Below are 13998 nucleotides of genomic sequence, written 5' to 3' on the forward strand. Positions count from 1 at the left end.
TGACAATTTTAATGCTGTGTTCCAATGTATGAATCTCTTATTATTTATTATTATTTTTTTTTGAGACAGAGTTTTGCTCTTGTCGCCCAGGTTGGAGTGCCATGGCACAATCTTGGCTCACTGCAACCTCCGTCTCCCAGGTTCAAGCGATTCTCCTGCCTCAGCCTCCTGAGTAGCTGGGATCATAGGCGCCCACCACCGTGCCCAGCTAATATTTGTATTTTTAGTAGAGACGGGGTTTCACCAGATTGGCCAGGCTGGTCTCCAACTCCTGACCTCAGGTGATCCATCTGCCTCAGCCTCCCAAAGTGCTGGGATTACAGGCATGAGCCACCATGCCCAGCCTCTCCCATTATTTATTACCAAACAAGGAAAGATAAAAAGAGTGAGGAGGATTTCGGTTGGATTTATTTCAGATACTGGCATTTGGAATAAATTTTGCTTACTGAGTCTAAGGTTTGCAAAGTTAAAAATCAGGTTTTGTCTAATCTATAACATCATGATACAGGATTGTTAAAATACTGAAGGTATTTCATCACATAAAGGTATTTTTGGCTGGGGATGGTGGCTCACGCCTGTAATCCCAGCATTTTGGGAGGCTGAGGCAGGCAGATCACGAGGTCAGGAGATCGAGACCATCCTGGGCAACATGGTGAAACCCCGTCTCTACTAAAATACAAAAAAAAAAAAAAAATTAGCCGGGCGTGGTGGCATGCACCTGTAGTCCCAGCTACTCGGGAGGCTGAGATAGGAGAATCACCTGAACCTGGGAGGCAGAGGTTGTAGTGAGCCAAGATTGCACCACTGCACTCTAGCCTGGTGATGGAGTGAGACTCTGTCTCACAAAAAAAAAAAAAAAAAAAAAAAAAGCTATTTGTGCTCAAGTGTCAGGTCACATTTCCTAGACCAATTCAGCCTTCCCTACACTCCTATCCTGTTGTATTTTTCTTCCTAGCACTTATTATGTACTCGTATACTAGCTGACTCCCCCACTAGAATATGAGCTCCATGTAGGCAGCATTTTTTTAATGTGGTTTTCCCAGGGTATAGACTGATGCATAGATTAAATAATTAAATATGGACTTGATATTTGTTAAATTAATGAATTTAAGAAGGAGGTCCAATCATACTTTTTATTTTTTCAGACAGAATCTCACTGTGTTGCCCAGGCCAGAGTGCAGTGGCACTATCTTGGCTCACTGCAACCTCTGCCTCCCAGGTTCAAGGAATTCTTCTGAGTCAGCCTCCCGAGTAGCTGGGATTATAGATGTGCAACACTATGCCTGGCTAATTTTCGTATTTTTGGTAAAATGGGGTTTCACCATGTTGGCCAGGCTGGTCTGGAACCCCTGACGTCAAGTGATCCACCCACCTCAGCCTCTCAAAGTGCTGGGATTACAGGCGTGAGCCACCACACCTGGCCGCAAGCATACTTTTTATAATAAATATATCTCACACGTATTCAGCATTTTCTATGTACCAGGCTCAATTCTCATAACACTCTATAATATAGCCATTATTTCCATTTTACAGATGAAGAAATTAAAGCTCAAGAGTTTTTAAGTAACTTGCCCAAGTTCACATTAGGATTCAAAACCAAGCACTGTGGTTCCACAGGCCCACTTTTTTTTTTTTTTTTTTTTTTTTTTTTTGAGACAGCGTTTCACTCTGGCACCCAGGCCAGTGTGCAGTAGTGCAATCATAGCCTACTGCAGCCTCAACCCCCTGGGCTCAAGTGATCCTCCCACCTCAGCCTCCTGAGTAGCTGGGACCACAGGCATGCACCACCACACCTGTCTAATTTTATTTTTTGTAGAGACAGGGTCTCCTTATGTAGCCCGGGCTGGTCTCCAAACTCCTGGGGTCAAGGAATCCTCCTACCTCGGATTCTCGAAGTGCTGGGATTACAGGCGTGAACCATTGCACACGGCCTACACTGTGTCTTTTGATAACAGTCTTGGGCTGACTCAGATTTCTATAAGTATCCCCCATATTTTGGGAATTCCCAGGCTGTCTTCTTTCTTTCTCAAGCTTGTCTTCCTTTGTCCTGGAAAACATCCTCATTTGTTATCTCTGTTTTGGAGTAAATCTTCCTTCTCACCCCTATCACACAGAAGAAACTCAGCTTGTTGAAAGATTTTTATCACAACAAACCTTTCTAGGGGTGGAGAATGTGTTCCAGTGAATCTTCTCCCTTTGTACAATCTTATGGCTCTCTCCTTGCTGCTCCTTGTCTTCCACACCTTCTCTCCCTAATCGTCTTCTGGGAACCCCCAACTCCTCACCTTTACTGTGACCTCCCTAAGCTTTCCACCTCAGAGGCTTAGCACCAGCTTCTACCCACACCCCGAAGGCTCAGTGCCACCTTAACCTCTTGCCCAAGGAAAAGGGTATTTCCCCTAAAGAAGACCTGATCTCTCCCTCAGAATCTAGTGCCAGTTTCCTCCCTGACACTCAGAGCATGCTTGCTAGGGGAAACTTCACTTCTCTGCAGCCACCCAAACTGAAAATAATACTCCTTTTTTTTTTTTTCCAGACAGGGTCTTGCTCTGTTGGCCAGGCTGGAGTGCAATGGTGCAATCTTGGCTTACTGCAACCTTTGCCTCCCAGGTTCAAGCGATTCTCCTGCCTCAGCCTCCCGAGTAGCTGGGACTACAGGCACACACCACCATGCCCGGCTTTTTTTTTTTTTTTTGTATTTTTAGTAGAGATGGGGTTTCACCACATTGGCCAGGCTGGTCTCGAACTCCTGACTTCGTGATCTGCCCGCCTCGGCCTCCCAAAATGCTGGGATTACAGGTATGGGCCACTGCACCTGGCCTACTCCTCTTTAATGTGAATAATAACCAAGGTGTTCTCAGTCTTGTAAAAACTGTGAATAAGATCATCTTAAACATTACTATGTTTACTGGCCTACTCCAAGTCACAATATAGGTAAACACAATATGCACGTTACACAAATGCAGCTTCAAAGATCAATCTTCCAGTCCCACCTAGGTTACTAGTTTTAAGGAATTGGAGAAATTCTTTATTTCTCTCTCTAAATAAGGATCAGAGCTAGAATTAGAGAAATTCTGAAACTACTCTTCCTTTGCTTCTGAATCACAGTGATAACCAGGTCCCAAGCAATGAACGACTTCAGGTCTTGGGACAGGGGCCAAAGTAAGGATCACCATGCAAGCAACATATTTATCTTTGAGAAAGGAATGTTAGAAAGTGATCAAAGCCTTCCTTAACACTTGGATCAATGTGTATATTGTTAATAATAATAGCACACTTAGCATGAAGAAATAGATAAGTATGTGTGGGACTTTATTTTGGATCATATCTTTTTATATCTTTTTTTTTTTTTATGACAGCATCTCATTCTGTCACCAGGCTGGAGTGCAGTGATGAGATCTTGGCTCACTGCAACCTCTGCCTCCCAGGTTTAAGCGATTCTTGTGCCTCAGCCTCCGGAATAGCTGGGATTACAAGCATGCACCACCATGCCCAACTAATTTTTATATTTTTAGTAGAGATGGGGTTTCACCATGCTGGCCAGGCTGGTCTCTAACTCCTGGCAATCCACCTGCCTCGGGCTCCCAGCAATCCACCTGGCTTAGGCTTCCAAAGTGCTGGGGTTGCAGGTGTCAGCCACTGCACCCAACCTGCATCAGATCCTTAAAGATACAGGGGCTCCTGGTAACAATGAGCTCCATAATGTCTCAGAAGCCTGGGGCCCAAAATTTGGGAACCACCGAGTCAAAATGTCCAACTTTAAAGCATCAACTCAGGAGTGGACATTGCATAGCACACACATGTTAGTATACATATTATTCATCTGTTAGGACCACCATAACAAAATATCACAGATTGGGTGGTTTTGAGATGGGGTAGGGATGGCCCTCGGTGTGTCTCCTATTGTGCCACCCCCACTAATGCATTCCTGCGTTCCTCTAGACATACCTACTAACTACCAGACCTTGTACCACCACCACCCTGGCACCTTACCTGTGATCAAAATCTTGCAGCTGCTGCAAGCTATCTGAAGAAACCAAGATAAGAAGCATTCCTCCGTAAATCTTGCTCAAGAAAACTAACCCCACCACCCGCATACACACAAGGCCAGGAGAATGACCAATCTTTAATCCTAGCATCATGATAATAGGAAAAATTACACCCAGGGGTGAAGGTTTAACATGCTAATGAGACATGCGATGCAGGAAGAAGCGTGTAACCGAACTGCTTTGCCGAGACCAGCTTAGTGGTGGAGACCCTAACCCAGTGGCGCTAGAGGAATTAAAGACACACACACAGAAATATAGAGGTGTGGAGTGGGAAATCAGGGGTCTCACAGCCTTCAGAGCTGAGAGCCTTGAACAGAGATTTACCCACGTATTTTTTGACAGCAAGCCAGTGATAAGCATTGTTTCTGTAGATTATAGATTAACTAAAAGTATTCCTTATGGGAAATAAAGGGATGGGTTTGGCTAGTTATCTGCAGCAGGAGCATATCCTTAAGGCACAGATTGCTCATGCTATTGTTTGTGGTTTAAGAACACTTTTAGGCGGTTTTCTGCCCTGGGTGGGCCAGGTGTTCCTTGCCCTCATTCCAGTAAACCCACAACCTTCTAGCGTGGGCATCATGGCCATCATGAACATGTCACAGTGCTGCAGAGATTTTTGTTTGTGGCCAGTTTTGGGGCCAGTTTATGGCCAGATTTTGGGGGCCTGTTCCCAGCACTGCTTAGGTGCCCTAGTTCTCTGCCTCTACATGTGTAAATGTCACTCCCTTCCTGCTTTTTGCCACTTTAAAATTACTCTCCTAGCCGGGCACGGTGGCTGACACCTGTAATCCCAGCACTTTGGGTGGCTGAGGCGGACAGATCACTTGAGGTCAGGATTTTGTGACCAGCCTAACCAATATGATGAAACCTCGTCTCTACTAAAAATAACAAAAATTAGTTGGGCGTGGTGGCATGCACCTATAGTCCCATCTACTCAGGTGGCTGAGGCAGGAGAATTGCTTGAACCTGGGAAGCAGAGGTTGCAGTGAGCTGAGATGTCACCACTGCACTCCAGCCTGGGCAACAGAGCAAGACTCTATCTCAAAAAACAACAACAAAAAATTACTCTCCTGACTCTCTTTGGGGAACCATTCAGAGAATTCTCTCTCTTGTGCTGTCTTCTCTGTGTTCAAAAATAAGCCCCTAGGCCGGGCACAGTGGCTCATGTCTCTAATCCCAGTACTTTGGGAGGCCGAGGTGGGTGGACCACCTGAGGTCGGGAGTTTGAGAGCAGTCTGACCAACATGGTGAAACCCCGTCTCTACTAACAATACAAAAAATTAGCTGGGCATGGTGGTGCATGCCTGTTATCCCAGCTACTTGGGAGACTGAGGTAGGAGAATCACTTGAACCTGGGAGGCAGAAGTTACAGTGAGCTGAGATCACACCATTGCACTCCAGCCTGGGCAACAAGAATGAAACTCCTTCTTGGAAAAAAAAAAAAAAAAGAAAAGAAAAAGAAAAAAAGCGCCTAAGAACACCTTGTCTGGGAAATTTGCTCTGCTGCCTGTCAGTTTTTATTACACAAAAGTTGAAGAACCTGTGGTTGATACCAGCTCAAACAAGAGGAATGTATTTTCTCACAGTTCTGGAGGCTGGAATTACAAGATCGGGGACCAGCAGGGCTGGTTCCTGGTGAGGTCTCTCTTCCTGATTTGCAGAAGGCTGCCTTCTTGCCGTGTCCTCCCATGGCCTCTCTTTGGTGTGTGAGCAGGAAAAGAAAGATCTCTGGTGTCCGTTCATCTTATAAGGACACTGCTTCTACCAGAATCCTACCCTATTGGTCTCATTTAACCTTAATTACCTCCTTACAGGCCTTGTCTCCAAATATAGTGACATTGAGGTCTGTGGCTTCAGCATATGAATGCAGGGGACAGGGAGGTCACAGTTCAGTCCATAATGCTGTGGGTTCACTCAGGGAGAAACAAGGAATTTCTCAGAGGAAAGGATCTTTGTGAACTTGGCTGATGGACAGTGCTATTCACTAGAGACAGTAGGACATGAGATGATGAGGAACTGGAGTAGACTGGACTGCATACAAGTGTCACTACAAGGGGAAAACCAGCCAGATAACCTGGGTACCTGGAGCTGAGTGTCAGATGTTGGAGTTGCAAAGTGTTTCAGGGATGCTGTCAGTTACAAAGGAGAAAAAAAAATCTAAAAATTCAACATACATACAAACAAGAGAAAATTCAAATAATGCTGGCTTCAAATGAAGGAAATTTTACTGGCTCATGTAGTTGGAAGTGTTACTGGTGGAGAGTGTCCAGTTTCTTGGCGTCTTGAACAGAGTATTGGACAAAACACACAAACAAAGCGAGGAAGGAATGAAGAGATTTACTGAAAATGAAAGTACACTACCCAGTGTGAGAGTGGCCCAGGCATAGAGGATGAAAGGCCCCATTACGGAATTTGTGGGGGTTTAGGCCGGGCGCGGTGGCTCACACCTGTAATCCCAGCACTTTAGGAGGCCGAGGTGGGTGGATCACCTGAGGTCAGGAGTTTGAGACCATTCTGGCCAACATGGTGAAACCCCATTTCTACTAAAAATACAAAAAATTAGCCAGGTGTGGTGGCATGTGCCTGTAATTCCAGCTACTCGGGAGGCTGAGGCAGGAGAATCCCTTGAACCCGGGAGGCGGAGGTTGCAGTGAGCCGAGATCGTGCCATTGCACTCCAGCCTGGGGGACAAGAGTGTCTTCATCTCAAAAAAAAAAAAAAAAAAAAATTTGTGGGGGTTTAAATACCCTCTAGGGGTTTCCACTGGTCACTTGGTGTATGCCCTATGTAAATGAAGAGGATGAAGTAAAGTTACAAAGTCATATACTTGATGTACGACTCGGCGTACGCCGTATGGAGAGGATATTTCCTGTGATAGCTGAAGTGTGAATCAGCCTTATGTTCCCTGCCTCCAGACCGTATTTTCCTGCCATAGAAGTACAAAGATAGGGTAGACTTTTTGGTTGGTTGATCAAATGGCTGAATATTCTCATCAAAGGCCTAAGGTCTTTCCATAGTGATTGCTTCTTTATAAACCTCTTCTAATGGTTTTAGGATGGCAAATTCCCCTTTTGCTGTAACACAGGGGATCTCAAGCAAATTTATGTGGGATTAAGACTCACTGGCTAGGCACAGTGGCTCAGGCCAGGCGCGATGGGTCACGCCTGTAATCCCACCACTTTGGGAGGCTGAGGTGGGCAGATCACCTAAGGTCACGAGTTCAAGACTAACCTGGCCAACATGGTGAAACTCTATCTCTACTAAAAGTACAAAAATGAGCATGGTGACGTGCGTCTGTAATCCCAGCTACCTGGGAGGCTGAAGCAGTAGAATTGCTTGAACCCAGGAGGCGGAGGTTGCAGTGAGCTGAGATCACATCACTGCACTCCAGCCTGGGCAACAGAGCAAGACTCTGTCTCAAAAAAAAAAAAAAAAAAAAAAAAAAGACTCTCTGATGCAATTACCATATGAGTTTAGGAATCTGTGCTATGTTTGAAATATGAGTTGTAAATGACTCTTAGCAATGACTTTTAAAAGGATCTAGGCCAGGCATGGTGGCTCATGCTTGCAATTCCAGCACTTTGAGAGGGTGAAGCAGGAGGATTGCTTTAGCTTGGGAGTTTAAGACCAGCCTGGGCAACAAAGTGAGACGCCGCCTCTACAAAAAATTTGTAAAAATTAGCTGGGTGAGGTGGTGTGTGCCTGTGGTCTCAGCTACTCAGAAGACTGAGGTAGGCGGATCACTTGAGCCTTAGGAGGTTGAGGTTGCAGTGAGCTGCGTTCACACCACTGCACTCCAGCTGGGGCAACAGAGTGAGATCCTGTCTCAAATAAATAAATAAATTAATTAATTGAAAGATCCATGACTTATTTTTACCCAAGGATACCCTAGGCTCCTAAGGGAAGTCTGGCCACTCCCTTGTGTGTTTGAGCATCCCAAACTCCAAATAACACAGTCACTCCCACCCCAAGCACTGAGATACTCTCGAGGAGTCACAATACACTCTATAGGATGAGATGGCTTCTCTCCCTGAAACAATTTAAAAGCAACAGTACTCAGCTCGAGTTGCAGAAAAGAGAAATAGTGGTTTTTTTGTTTCCTTTCTTTTGTTTTGTTTTATTGAGAAGGAGTCTCACTCTGTCACCAAGGGCAGAGTGCAGTGGCACAATCTCAGCTCACTGCAACCTTCGCCTCCCAGGTTCAAGCAATACTCCTGCCTCAGCCTTCTGAGTAGCTGGGATTACAAGCCTGTGCCACCATGCCTGGCTAATTTTTGTATTTTTAGTAGAGACAGGGTTTTACCATGTTGGCCGGGCTGGTCTCGAACTCCTGACCTCAGAGGATCGGCCCACTTTGGCCTCCCAAAGTGCTAGGATTACTGGCACAAGCCACCACGTCCGGGGTGAGCAATAGTTTTCAAGGCAGATCTTGGTGAAACCCCAAGAACTTAATATTAACACACGCGTGTAACCCTGGACGAGTCATTTTACCTCTTTGAGCTTCATTTCCTTGTCTGTTCAATGGGTATAAAAATACCTGGGAACGGCTGGGCGCGGTGGCTCACGCCTGTAATCCCAGCACTTTGGGAGGCCGAGGCGGGCAGATCACAAGGTCAGGAGATCAAGACCATCCTGGCTAACACAGTGAAACCCCGTCTCTACTAAAAATACAAAAAATTAGCCAGGCATGGTGGTGGGAGCCTGTAGTCCCAGCTGCTCGGGAGGCTGAGGCAGGAGAATGGCGTGAACCTGGGAGGCGGAGCTTGCAGTGAGCTGAGATCGCGCCACTGCACTCCAGCCTGGGCGACAGAGCAAGACTCCATCTCAAAAAAAAAAAAAAAAAAAAAACCTGGGAACTTTGTCCGAAACCAATTCCTTTCCTCCTAGGAGTAGTCTTTTCCCTGTAACCCAAAGGGTAAACATGCGACCTGATTTGGTCAATCATTTTATGACCTTGTCCACAGTGACTGGTCCAGCAATGGATGCTGAAATGAACTTGTTGAAGTCATTCCCTTGCAATTTTTCCGCTGGAACTGGAGGAGCGGAGGCTTTCTCTCACCTCTAGATGTGGAGTCCTAAGGATGGGACTTGAGAGCTCTTTGGCCCCATTGTTTGACCTCATCTCTTACCACTTCCCATTTTACTCACTCTGCCCCATCCACAATGGCCTGCTTGGTATTGCTCAAATCCAGGCATGCTTCTGCTTCAGGACCTTTGGACTTCCTCTTTCCCTTTTCTGCAGTGCTTTTCTTCCAGACATCTGCAAAGCTGACTCTTTCATTTCCTTCAACTCTCTGCTCAAATGTCACCTTCTCAAAGACCTATCCTGAAACTCTATCCAAAATGGTGACGGTGACCCTATCCTCCTCTCTACTCCTCTTTTCTTTCTCTTTCTCTTTCTTTTCTTTTCTTTTCTTTCAACGGAGTCTTGCTCTGTCGCCCAGAGCTAGAGTGCAGTGGTGTGATCTTGGCTCACTGCAACCTCTGCTTCCCAGGTTCAAGTGCTAGGATTACAGGCGTAAGCCACTGTGCCCGGCCTCTTTCTGTCTTTCTTTCTTTTTCTTTTTCTTTTTTTTTTGAGACAGGGTCTCACTCTGTCGCCCAGGCTGGAGTGCAGTGGTGCAATCTGGGCTCACTGCAACCTCTGCCTCCCAGGCTCAGATGATTCTCCCACCTCAGCCTCCGGAGTAGCTGAGACTAGAAGCAGGCACCACTACGCCCGGCTTATTTTTGTATTTTTTGTAGAGACAGGGTTTTACCAAGTTGCCCAGGCTAGTCTCAAACTCCTGGACTCAAATGATCCTCCCACCTTGACCTCACAAAGTGCTAGGATTACAGGTGTGAGCCACTGTGCTCACCCACTCCTCTACTCCTAAGCTCTTACCTTGCTCTGTTTTTATTTTCCATAGCACTAACTTCTACCATATAATCTAAGTTTATTATTATTTATATTATTATTACTCATTGCCAGTCTCCTACCCATCTCAACTAGAATATATGTTTCTACATCTATGAACACAAAAAGACTGATAGCGAACACACTAAAAGGTGACCTTTGGCTCTGTATGTGTGTGTATATTTTGTGTATTTGTTTTCTAAGGTTTCTTTCTTTTTAATTTATTTTTTATTTTTTTGAGATAAGGTCTTACTCTTTCACCCAAGCTGGAGTGCCGTGGCACAATCATAGCTCACTGCAGCCTTGACCTCCTGCACTCAAGTGATCCTCCTGCCTCAGCCTCCTGAGTAGCTGGGATTACAGGAGCCAGCCACCATGCCTGGCTCTGTTTCCTTTTTTCTCTCTCTTTTTAATTTTATTATTATTACTATTATTTTGAGAAAGGATCTCACCCTGTCGCCCAGGCTGGAGTGTAGTGGCATAATCATGGCTCATTGTAGCCTCAACCTCTCCAGGCTCAGGTGATCCTCCCACCTCAGCCTCCTGAGTAGTTGGGACTACAGGCATACGTCACCATGCCAAGCTAATTTTTGTATTTTTTGTAGAGACGGGTTCTCACTCTGTTGCTCAGGTTGGTCTCAAACTCCTGAGCTGAAGTGATCTGCCCACCTTGGCCTCCCAAAGTGCTGGCATTACAGGTATGAGCCACCAGGCCCGGCCTTTTTTATTTTTTTATTTTTATTTTTTATAGAGACAGTGTCTTGCTATGTTGACCAGGCTGCTCTCCGTCTCCTGGCCTCATGCAATCCTCTCACCTCAGCCTTTCAAAGTGCTGGGATTATAGGCATGTGCCACCACACCTCGCCTAGTCTTCTTTATTTCTTTTTTTTTTTCTTTGAGGTAGGGTCTTACTTCCTTTGCCCAGGCTAGAGTGCAGTGGCTTGATCTCAGCTCATTGCAGCGTCAACTTCCCAGACTCACATGATCTTCCCACCTCAGCTTCCCTAGTGGCTGGGATTACAGGCACAAGCCACCACACACAGCTAATTTTTTTTTATTATATTTTTAATAGAGACAGAGTTTTGTCACATTGTCCAGGCTGGTCTCAAACTCCTGAGCTCAAGGGACCCACCCACCACGCCCTCCCAAGGTGCTAGGATTACAGGCAAGAGCCACTGCACCCGGTTCAAGTTTTCTTTCCTGAGCATTACTTATTTTATTTTATTTTATTTTTTGAGATGGAGTCTCGCCCTGGCTGGAGTACAGCGCCCAGGCTGGAGTACAGTGGAATGATCTTGGCTCACTGCAACCCCTCCGCCTTCCGGGTTCAAGTGATTCTCCTGCCTCAGTCTCCTGAGTAGCTGGGATTACAGACGTGCACCTGGCTAATTTTTGTATTTTTAGTAGAGATGGTGTTTCACCGTGTTAGCCAGGCTGGTTTTGAACTCCTGACCACAGGTGATCCGCCCGCCTCAGCCTCCCAAAGTGCTGGGATTACAGGCGTGAGCCACTGCGCCTGGCCCACTTGAGCATTATTTTTAACAGGTAAGAAAATCAATACTTAAAAAAAATTTTTTTGGTTCAACTTTGCAATTTGGGCAGATGGGAAAAAAAGTCTTGAGGAGGCTAAGTTCAGTAAATGATAAAAGGCAGTAAAACAGAGATGCAGGGATGGTGGCAGCTGGCATTGAGAACCAGCAACACTGGTTGAAAAGGAAGCTGTGAAGAGATGTAAAAACCACAGGTGAATGCTGCCAGAAATAAAATTGCCCAGCTTGCCTGGCTGGGTGGAAGGTAGACAGAGAAGGTCAGGGAAGGCTTGCTGGGGTTATTCAAGGTCATTGGGCAGTGGGCCTTAAATTAATTGATCTTATTGTTTTTTCTAGTCCTAACCATACTGAGATTGACTTTAGAAGAGGACAGTTTGAACAGTCATTTCTCTCACTATGGCCAGAGTCCAGGGCCTGTGTCTAGCGGGTGTTGGTTCCCAGGCTGTGGAATGATGATGGAAAAGGATTGCTGGGACTGTAAGAGGAGTTAAATGAAGTGGCAAACTAGAAAGAGCCTATACTTTGGAGTGAGGGAGCACTGCCTTTGAATCCTTTCTCTGTCTCTTACCAGCCATGTTGACCCTGAACAAGTAACTAATGACCTAGTGCAAGATCAAAGGCCCCTTGAAAGTAGGGAATTAGGGAAAATATAATAAGTATGGCAATAAATTATACTTTTTAACAAACAAAACAGGAAAATAAAAGTTCTGGATGGGTGCAGTGGCCCATGCCTGTAATCCTAGCACTTTGGGGAGCCAAGGCAGGCTGATCACTTGAGGTCAGGAGTTCAAAGCCAGCCTGGCCAAAATGGTGAAACCTCGTCTCTACTAAAAATACAAAAAAATTAGTTGGGCGTCGTGGCAGGTGCCTATAATCCCAGCTACTCAGGAGGCTGAGGCAGGAGAATCGCTTGAACCCAAGAGGCAGAGGTTTGCAGTGAGCCCAGTGCACTCCACCCTGAGCCACAGAGCAAGACTCTGTCTCAAAAAAATTTAAAATTAAAATTTAAATCTAAAAAAAATAAAATGAAATTAAAAAATAAAAATTCTTAAAAGCAACTGCCTTGAACAAACACAGTTGATTAAACTAAAAACCCTGCTATAACACCTTCTATTGTCCAGGAAACCTTGATGTCAGGGCAGGTTTCCCCACAAGTCTTATAAACATAGTTTTTAAATCAGCCATTTCTGACTGGAGATTAAGTCTTTCATACATATGCTATTTGTTTTCTTACCCCGTTTTGGTTTCACAAGTCTTGGCAACTGTCAGGTCTTTTCACAAAGTTCTCTAGTGTTTGAGGGCATGTTTTTTGGGGGCCTGGCCTTGTGTGCAGATGGAAAACACCTCTTTTTTTTTTTTGAGATGGAGTTTCACTTTTGTCTCCCAGGCTATGGCTCACTGCAACCTCCACCTCCCAGGTTCAAGCGATTCTCCTGCCTCAGCCTCCTGAGTAGCTGGGATTACAGGTGGCTGCCACCGCCTGGCTAATTTTTTTTTTTTTTTTTTGAGACGGAGTCTTGCTCTGTTGCCCAGGCTGGAGTGCAGTGGCACGATCTAAGCTCACTGCAACCTCTGCCTCCCAGGTTCAAGCAATTCTTTGCCTCAGCCTCTTGAGTAGCTGGGATTACAGGCGCCTGCTACGACACCCGGCTAATTGTTTTGTATTTTTAGTAGAGATGGGGTTTCATCATGTTGGCCAGACTGGTCTTGAACTCCTGACCTTGTGATCCACCCACCTCGGCCTCCCAAAGTGCTAGGATTACAGGTGTGAGCTACTGCGCCTGGTCACCTGGCTAATTTTTGTAATTTTAGTAGAGACAGGGTTTTGCCATGTTGGCCAGGCAGGTCTCGAACTCCTGACCTCAGGTGATCCACCCGCCTCGGCCTCCCAAAGTGCTGGGATTATAGGCGTGAGCCACTGCGCCTGGCAGGAACACCTTTATACTTTCCTCCATGGGTCTGCAGGAAAAGGGAGCAATTGAAAATTGTGAGTTAAATAATAGAAAATAGTTTTATATCAAAACCCCCTTCATTTATTTATTTTTATTATTATTATTTTTGAAACAGAGTCTTGCTCTGTTGCCCAGGCTGGAGTGCAGTGGGAAGATCTTGGCTCACTGCAACCTACACCTCCCACATTTGAGTGATTCTTGTGCCCCAGCCTCCTGAGTAGCTGGGATTACAGGCATGCGCCGCCAGGCCTGGCTAATTTTTGTATTTTAGTAGAGATGGGGTTTCACCATGTTGGCCAGGTTGGCCTTGAACTCCTGGCCTCAAGTGATCCACCTGCCTTGGCTTCCCAAAGTGCTGGGATTACAGGCATGAGCCACTGCACCCAGCCCTAAACCCCCTTTAACAAGCAGTATTTGGCAAGTTATCAAGACCATGGACTTTGGAACCAGGTTGTATCTCTTGGGTTTGAATACAGGCTTTATCATTTCCTAGCTGTAAGACCTTGGGCAGCCGGGCATCGCTGTGTAATCCCAGCACTTTGGGAGGCTGA

The sequence above is a fragment of the Symphalangus syndactylus genome, chromosome 24 (assembly GCF_028878055.3).
Source record: "Symphalangus syndactylus isolate Jambi chromosome 24, NHGRI_mSymSyn1-v2.1_pri, whole genome shotgun sequence".
Lineage (NCBI taxonomy): Eukaryota > Metazoa > Chordata > Mammalia > Primates > Hylobatidae > Symphalangus > Symphalangus syndactylus.